Source organism: Dromiciops gliroides, chromosome 5 (assembly GCF_019393635.1).
Source record: "Dromiciops gliroides isolate mDroGli1 chromosome 5, mDroGli1.pri, whole genome shotgun sequence".
NCBI classification, from domain to species: domain Eukaryota; kingdom Metazoa; phylum Chordata; class Mammalia; order Microbiotheria; family Microbiotheriidae; genus Dromiciops; species Dromiciops gliroides.
In genome coordinates this window covers 288060282-288069719 of record NC_057865.1, presented here as the reverse complement: position 1 = coordinate 288069719, position 9438 = coordinate 288060282, and positions in this window count along the sequence as shown.

Below are 9438 nucleotides of genomic sequence, written 5' to 3'. Positions count from 1 at the left end.
TTCCACAAGATTCTTTTAGAGACATTCATTAAGTTCTTACAATACCTAAGAGATTAACAAACCGATAATGCTTCAAATACGTACCTGGTTGTTGTCACAAAGGAAAAATATTCTGTAACATAATTAGGTAGTTATTTAATGCTTAAGGTACCTTGAAGGAATTTTTAGTATGAGCCCCTTGGGCTACCATCTTGAAACCTTAAGGAGTTTGAAAATCACTAAATGGAAACCATTGCTTCAAACTATCCTTCTATAGCCTCAACCAAAATGATATTTTCTCAAAATCCCAGGGTTATAGAATAATTTTTTAACTATGTTAAGAAGCTTCATGGCAGTCACTATTTCTGATCATTATTTTTTTGTTTTGGTTTGGGTTTTTTTTTTGGGGGGGGGGTTGTGAGGCAATTTGGGTTAAGTGACTTGCCCAGGGTCACACAGCTAGTAATTGTTAAGTGTCTGAGGCCGAACTTGAACTCAGGTCCTCCTGAATCCAGGGCCGGTGCTCTATCCACTGCACCACCTAGCTGCCCCTCTGATCATTATTTTAAAAAATTATTTCATTAAATATTTCCCAATTCTATGTAAAAAAATTTCAACATTTAAAAAATTTTTGAATACCAAATTCTCTCCCTTCCCCCCCCAACCCCCTTCCTTAAGAAAGCATGCTGAACCAACTATTGCCAAATAAGAGGAAATGTCAGAGACAAAGAAGCAAGTCACCCCCACTTCCTGGCTTCCCCTCCCCCAATTCTTTCTCCTAAGGATGAGGTCAAAGGCAAGACACTGGGCAGCATTTCTGTGGGGGAGGGGGAATCATTCTGTTGATGAGAATGGAAGAAGGAAAAGGAGGGGCAGGTTCCTGGCATGCCTTCTATAGAATCTACTCATCACCCTCTTGGGGTTTAGATTAACTGGCCCCAGGTTCTCATGAAGCCCTCAGATGGACTGAGTCTCTAATCATCACTGGCCATGTTTCCTTCTCTTAACTCTGGCCCACCCAGACCGTATCAGTTTCCAGTTATCAGTCAACTCAATAGAGAGAAGAAAGATTCAAAGATTTCTGATGAAACTGAAGTCAGGGGGTGGGGGATGGGGGTGGGAGGGAATCCAACGCCCATCTCAGATAGAGGCTTGGAACTGAGGACCCAGGTCCATGACTTCCCTTGAAGAATGTGGGATTGTGGGAAAAGAGCTGCATTTGGCATCAGATTCAACAGATCGAACCTTGGCTCCAGCATTTACAGGGTTGCCACACAACCTTGTGTTACTGCTTGTTGGGTTCCGAAAATATTCCTCTTTCAAAGCATTACTCACCCCCACAATCCAATCAAAATTTAAGTAAAAGTTTTTATTATTTGACACATAGAGGTATGGTTGGTAGAAGATGTTCTAAACTCCAACTCCCAGAACAAAGGAGAAGATGACAATTTTATAGAGGCAAGAAGGGGCTGGGGGGGAGAGACATAAAACTGAAAAGTTACAACAGCATGGAAAATTATGATGTTAGATATTTAGATCTAGGAAAAATAAAAATTCCACATTTCTAACTCGAGATTGTTGTCACTACCTGGTCCTAAATCACTTAGCAAACATGACTGGCTCTCAACTAAGCTCATGCAGTAAATTCAAGGCACCCAGTTTTTTGGGTGTCCCTGACATGTCTGATTTATTATCCAGTCACTACCTGGTTAATTAACTACTTTGCTTCTCCAAGGAAAGAGTAATCTCTAACTGACCTCAGAAAGCTGATCAACCACAGTTCTCCATCATCAGAATTTCCCCCTTAGGGCCAGAGCATCCCTAACTGGACCCAGGCCTACCAGGCTGCTACTACACTTAGTTTGTTTGTTTTTATTTTTTTGGTGAGGCAATTGGGGTTAAGTGACTTGCCCAGGGTCACACAGCTAGTAAGTGTCAAGCGTCTGAGGCCAGATTTGAACTCAGGTCCTCCTGACCCCAGGGCCAGTGCTTTATCCACTGCGCCACCCAGCTGCCCCTGCTACTACACTTAGAAACAGAAATTTAGCCTGCCTAAGTAGTGGCTTCCTGAAATCTGAAATGGAAATCATGATCCTTTCATTGCTGTCATCTGGACTTTTTTTCATGACTTCCAGTGATATGGAGCCCACTACCTCCTGAGATAGTTCAGTCTACTTTGAGACAGTCATTTGGTATGAAATCTTTGGATAGAATAGACCTAAATCTGCTTCTCTGCAATTTCTGCTCTTCATTCCTCTCTGAAGCCAAGAAGAACAAGTCAATCTCTTGTCTGTCAGTCCTTCAAATAGCTGAAGGCAGCTTTCTTGTTCCTCCTAAGCCTCTTATCCTTTTTGTTTTTTCTCCATGGGGCAATGAGGGTTAAGTGACTTGCCCAGGGTCACACAACTAGTAAGTGTCAAGTGTCTGAGGCTGGATTTGAACTCAGGTCTTCCTAAATCCAGGTCCTGTGCTTTATCCACTGTGCCACCTAGCCGCCCCAAGCCTCTTATCCTAATGAAACTTCCCCAGTTCCTTCAAATGGAGAAAGAAAACAAACATTTTTAAGTGCCTCCTATATAGCAAGCACTGTGCTAAGCACTTTACAAATGTGATCTCATTTGATCCTCACAACAACCCTGTGAAGTAGATGCTCTTATTATCCCCTTTTTATAGTTGAGAACCGCGCCCCCCCCCCCCCCAACTGTAGAGTAAGAAATCTCAGGACCTCCCGGGAGGAAAGAGAGAGAAAGAGAGAAATTCGAGTCAGGAAAACCTGAGTTCAAATCCTGCCTCTAATATTTAGTAACTGAATGACCTTAGGGAAGTGACTTAACCTCTTTCAAATTCAGTTTCCTTATTTGTAAAATGGGTGATAATAGCTGAGCTACTACATAGCAGATACTTTGTAAACATATAGAAAAGTTAACTAAGGCTCAATTTTCCATGCACAAGTGAAATATTACTAGTTACTATTACTAATGATTGTCTAACTCTAGGGACTCGGATAGATACAAAATTAAGGTAAGGCATTTTGCTTATAGTTAATAGGGGCATAAGACACAGACAAACAGATAACTACACCCTGATCCCTAAGAGGGATTTGGGCCTCTTGCAATATTTGAGCCAGAAGGCAGACTTGAATCACATCCAGGCCCTACTCCTCCCTCTCAGTTTGAATCTCACAGACTGTCTATACCCCTTTTAAGAATTCCTGAGTATTAGTCAATTCTGCCTTCTGATTCATCGATTTCAATAGTCCTATATGACTCTAAAGGAAATTCTTGCCCTTCTGAATGACAAATCACAAGTTGCCCATCAGTTCTCAAATCCCTACTACAGTTCTAAGAGACATTAAACAGGATAAGACTATTAGAAAGGATGGTAGCTAAAACAGGGTAAGGACCTTGTACCCTTTATGTAGACAGAGTGGTCACTGAGTGACCTCAGAATGAGAGGAGAGGAGATGGCCACTGGAAGACTGAAGAGGGGGTGGCCATTGGATTAAGTGGTAGCCTTTGCAGGCTCAAGAGAAGAGGGACAATGGGCTACTGGTTGGTCCCATCCTAAACATTTCCAAATTTCTTTCTCACACACATACATTTCACCCTTGAGGTTCACTCAACCTCTGGACTTCTCATACTGAAGTATACTCTATGAACTCCCTTCCTCTGATTGGCTGGTTCCTTCCAGAACTTCCATTTTAAGGACAATGCTGAGGCTAGCCATATGTTTGTGCCTCTACCGGGCTCAACCCCGCCCTCAGTGGACATCTTCTCCCTCCTCATTTTTCTGTTTCTGTTATGAGGGAAAAACTGGTTCTTGGATTTCCTCAATTAAAGAATGAAAAACCCTCACACATCCTGATCAAAGATCAAAGTAAGGTTTTTATTTGGCACAAGGGAATGTGGCTGAGAGGAAAAGCAAAGACTTAACCTCTCAGGGAGGAGGTTTAAAAACATTTTCCTCCCAGAGTCAGAGGGACGGCAATGACTTTACAGAGGATAGATGGGGGGAGGGTGGGTTGAAACTGGGAAATTACAGCTTTTGGGGGGGGGCAGGGTGGACACTTGAAACAGTCAGTCGGTCTCACATCCCCAAGCTCTGGGGTGAAGGGGGACTTTTGTTATGATAATTGTGACCTCTCCTTATAGACACATCTGGTTACCATTTGGCTTCCTGCTATAAGCTTACATGGCCCCTTAATTCCTCCATATATCTGCCCTTTCTCATTTTGCTTTTCCAAGGGAGAGCCCAGGCCCATATCATTTCCTTTTATGTGCTATCTTCCCCCATTAGAATGCAGGCTGCTTAAGGGCCTAAATTGTCTATCTGCTTGTATTCCCAGCACTTAGCACCAAGCCTGGAATGTCCTGGTGTTGTTGTCCTTGTAGTCGTTGTGGTCATCATCGTCTTGAAAAAGATTCTGGAGGGGTTTTCCCTTTCCTTCTCCAGCTCCTTTTACAGTTGAGGAAATTGAGGCAAACAGGGTGAAGTGACTTGTTCAGGGTCACACAGCTAGGAAGTGTCTGAGACCAGATTTGAACTCAGAAAGTCAAGTCTTCCTGACTCCAGGGCTGGCATTCTATCCATTGCACCACTTAGCTGCCCTGACTGGAACATACTAGGTGCTTAATAAATATTTATTGACTGGCTAGTAAGGTCTTAAGAAATGTCTGTTGACTTGATTTGACTTGACATTATCTCATTTTCTCCCTGACATTATTATTCCTCATCTAAAAATAAAAAGATAGCGGCCCAGAGAATTGAATTGATTTGGCTAAGGTCACACAGCAAGGAAGGGATGGAGCTAGGAAGGGGTTCCCCATCTCTTGGCTAACCCAGGGATCCTTTGTCTATCCCACCTGACTTTCCTGTAGTGAGTGAGCACTTAAAGACTTGCTTAAATACCCCCAAACTATAAAGAAATGTCAAAATTAGAGAGGCATGTCATGGGAGGATTATGGACCCCAGTTACCCCAACAGTTCTCTGGGGAGTTCAAGGAACATTTTCCTTGAAATCTCAGGAGTTTTCCCTTGAAATCAAGTAGGCCTCTCTCTGAACTCAATCAAGGACATACACACCCAAAAGAGATAAGGATCTATCTAAGCATGCTCCAGGACCACCACCCTGCATTCCAGCCCTCCTGAGCACCTGGATGAGGTAATCAAGCCAGGAGAAGACCACCTGGAACCACCCACCAGCAGGCTGCTTAGACCCAGCAGGACAAAGTTAACGTCCACCACCAGATTGTGCACAGGGATCCCGCCTACCCCAGCGCAAGGCGGGAGGACCCCCAGCCCCTCACCAATAAGGGACACTCTTACCCACACCCCTTAAACCCTATAAAAGGGCGCTCCCTGAGCTAGTCGGAGAGGAAAGCGTTTTGTTTCTCCAAAACCTTCCTCCTAGCCAGTTTCTCTTGTACCCCAATAAACCTGTTCTTTTATTCCTAATCAGGTCTTGTTCGAGAGTGTAATTCTTTACAGAGGAATCCTAAGGACCCACATGCTTTCTCCCCACATCAGGCAGGAAGGGATTTACAACCCATGCCCAATGTACATGATAGTCCAAAGCAAAATAACAGTGATGATAATAAAAAATGATACAAAGATAAGAGTATAACAGTAGTAATTATGATCATTAATCATCATTTCAATCGCCGAATCGAATAACATTTATTATATTTCTCCATTTGAAGGGCTTGTGATTTCCCAGCATACCCTGACACTGATGAAGTTCATAAATTCTGTAGGGTTTTATAGATTATAGTATCATAGAATCATAGATTTGGAGCTAGGAGGAGCCTTGGAGATTATCTGGTTCAATTCCATCATTTCAGAGATATCAAAACTGAGGCCCAGAGAGGTTAAGTTATTACCAAGGTCATATAGAGACTATATAGCAAAGTCAGGATTTGAATCCAGGTTGTCTGACTCCAAACGAAAGAGAATGATATATGGTAAATGTTGTTCAGTTGTTCAATTTTGACCAATTTTTTGTGACCCTGTGGACCACAGTGTGCCAACGTTGTCCATGGGATTTTTTTCTTCTCCAGTGGATTGAGGCAAACAGGGTTAACTGACTTGCCCAGGGTCACACAGGTAGTAAATGTTTGGGGTCACACTGGAACTCAGGGCTTGCTGATTCCAGAACCGAGAGCTCAGTGCACTATAGTGCCACCTAGCTGCCTCTTATATGGTGGATAGAACACAATTTGGAATCATGAAGACCTCAGATGCTTTGAAGTTGTGTGTGACCCTGGCCAAATCATTGAATCTTTCCGGGCCTCAGTTTCCTTATCTGTAAAATGAGATGGTAGGACTCAATGCCCTCTAATGTCCCTTCAGCTATACAGCTGTCATAGGGAATCCTGGTGTGAAGTAGTGGAAAGAATTTTGGCCTGTCAGGAGACCTTGGTTCAGACTCACTCTAATACTGACTCTTGTGGGCATCTCTCAGCCTGTTTTCTTATATGTCAAATGGGGACAAAACGCTGAAGCACTTTCCCTCTCAAGGCTTTTGACAACAAACTAGACTGAAGCCTAGTGTGCCGCAGCTCAGAACATATCAGGAAAGACCCCTGGGAGCTCCAAGCAAAGTGATTCCAAGAATTTGAAAGAGGTATTCTATCAAAGCCGCAGGAAGCAATCAGGATTATATTAAGAAGTGATTGTTAACAACCCAGGATTAGTGAGAAAAGTATAGAAAATAGACTGTGTCAATTGTTGCCTGGGGCTAGAAAGTTTTTTGACTACTGAGCAGAAACCATTTTGCGTGGCACTTTCAAACCCTGGAGCCTGACCGTTTACAATGATTACAATACTTCCAAAGCTCTGTGACCCAGTTCTCTCCCATCAGCCTCCTTCCGTTTAGGTAAGTGCATTTGGCAACAAAGACTTTTTTTTTTAAAGACTGTTTGCATTCTTTCTTACAACCCACTTGCTCGGTACTAAACTGTTCTGAAAACATTCATGGAAAATACTTTGCTTGAGGAAAGTTTTCAAGGATCTGTTTTGATTATGGATTGATCAACTGTGAATGACCTCACTTTTCTCAGCAGTACAATGGTCCAAGACAATTCTGTAGGACTCCCCCCCCCACTGCAATGAGGGTTAAGTGACTTGCCCAGGGTCACACAGCTAGTAAGTGTCAAGTGTTTGATACTGGATTTGAACTCAGGTCCCCCTGAATCCAGGGCCAGTAGGACTTATGATGGAAAAAAAAAATGATATCCCACCTCCAGAGAAAAAAAATGATGAAGTCAGACTAAAGCATACTTTTAGAATTTTCTTTTTTTATTCTTTTGGGTCGGCTGTTTCTTTTGTAACATGGCTAATATAGAAATGTTTTGGATGATTGCAGGTGTATAATCGATATCAAATTGCTTGTCTTCTCAAGGAGAGGGGAGGGAAGGGAGGGAGGGAAGAAGAGATTTTGGAACTCAAAAAAAAATTAATGAATGTTTAAATTTTACATTTAAAAACCAGGAGACTGTTGTACACAGCAACAGCAATATTGTTCGATGAAGAACTGTGAATGACAGCTATTCTCAGCAATACAACGATCTGACAATCCTAAAGGACTCATGATGAAGCATACTATCCTCCTCCAGAGAAAGAACTGATAGTGATTGAATACAGACCGAAGCATGCTATTTTTCACTTTATTTCTTTCATTTTTTTCTTTTATTCGAGTCTTATACAAAATCACTAAAATGGTAATGTTTTACATAATTGCCCCTGTATAACCTATTGCTTACCTCCTGGGGGGAAGGAGGGAGAGAGGGGGATAGAATTTGGAACTCAAAACTTTCAATAAAAATGTTTTTAAAATAAAAAATAAATTCTATTTGAAAAAAATATATTTACATGTAATTGAGAAAAAATAAAATTAACTGTATATCAAGTTAAAGACTAGGGGGGAGGATCTATTGTTATGCCTAGTTTATAAAGTTAATGTAAGGGGCAGCTAGGTGGTGCAGTGGATAAAGCAACAGCACTGGATTCAGGAAGACCTGAGTTCAAATCTAGCCTCAGACACTTAGCACTTACTAGCTGTGTGACCATGGCAAGTCACTTAACCCTCATTGCCCCATGCAAAATAATAATAATGATGAATAATAACCTCAGCAGCCTCATATAGTCTCTACTCCTTTTAGTCAGTTGTTTGGATAATGTAAAGGTCTGTCCACTCTGGAAAATTATCTGCAAAAGCCAGTTGTTCCCTTCTCATGTTTTCATCAAGGATAATATTGCATTTTTTGTAGACTGTTTTTATAAGGATTTCATGGAGGTGAGGAAACAACCATGGAATGGCTTCTTATTTGCCTTTTGTGGGGTAAAAGTGTTATTTGGTCACATCATAGTCTTGAGGCACAAGATGACTTAGTTAGGATCAAAGAGATCATTAAATTAATCTTCATAGGTGATCTAAGAAATATTTAATGTTAAACAGCCTCTTTCTCCTTTACTTCTCTTTGTCAGTGTCATAGGATCAGAATCATAGAGCAGGGAAAAAACTTCAATCTAACCCTTTCATTGTATACTGGAGGAGGACAAAATCCCCAGAGGTGAAGTGACCTGTTTGAGGTCACTAAGAAAATAAGATGTAAAGCCAGAATTTGACCTCTTTTGACTCCAAAGGACTTTCCATTGTGCCACATTGACAGTCCTTCCACTCACAGTGGAAAGAGAAAGGAATCACAAAGGACTTTGGGGCATTTTGTGGTTTTGTTCATTTCTTGGGTTGCTGTGCTCAAAAATAAGAAACAAATTTTAAAATCCATCTCTCATGTTAATCCACCGTTGGTGGAGTTGTGAACACATCCAATCATTTTGGAGAACAATTTGGAACTATGCCCAAAGGGCTATAAAGCTGTGCATACCCTTTGATCCAGCAATACCACTGCTAGATTTATATCCCAAAGATATTCCCCCCAAAAGAAAAAAGACCGGGGGTATCTAGATGGCTCAGTGGATAGAGCACCGGCCCTGGAGTCAGGAGGACCTGAGTTCAAATCCGGCCTTAGATACTTGATGTTTACTAGCTGTGTGACCTTGGGCAAGTCACTTAACCCTCATTGCCCAAACAACAACAACAAAAAAAGAAAGAAAAGAAAAAAGACCTATTTGTACAAAAATATTTATAGTAGCTCTTTTTGTGGTGGCTAAGAATTGGAAATCAAAGCAATGCCCATCAATTAGGGAACAAGTTGTGGCATATGATGATGATGGAACATTATTGTGCTATAAGAAATGACAAGCAGGATAACTTCAGGAATGCCTGGAAAGATTTGTATGAACTGATGTGTGGTGAAGTGAGAAGAACCAGAAGTCATGCACAGAGACAACAATATTGCTTGATGAAGAACTGTGAAGGACTTAATACAATGGTCCAAGACAATTCGTAAGGACTATTGATGAAGCATGCTATCCACCTCCAGAGAAAGAACTGATATT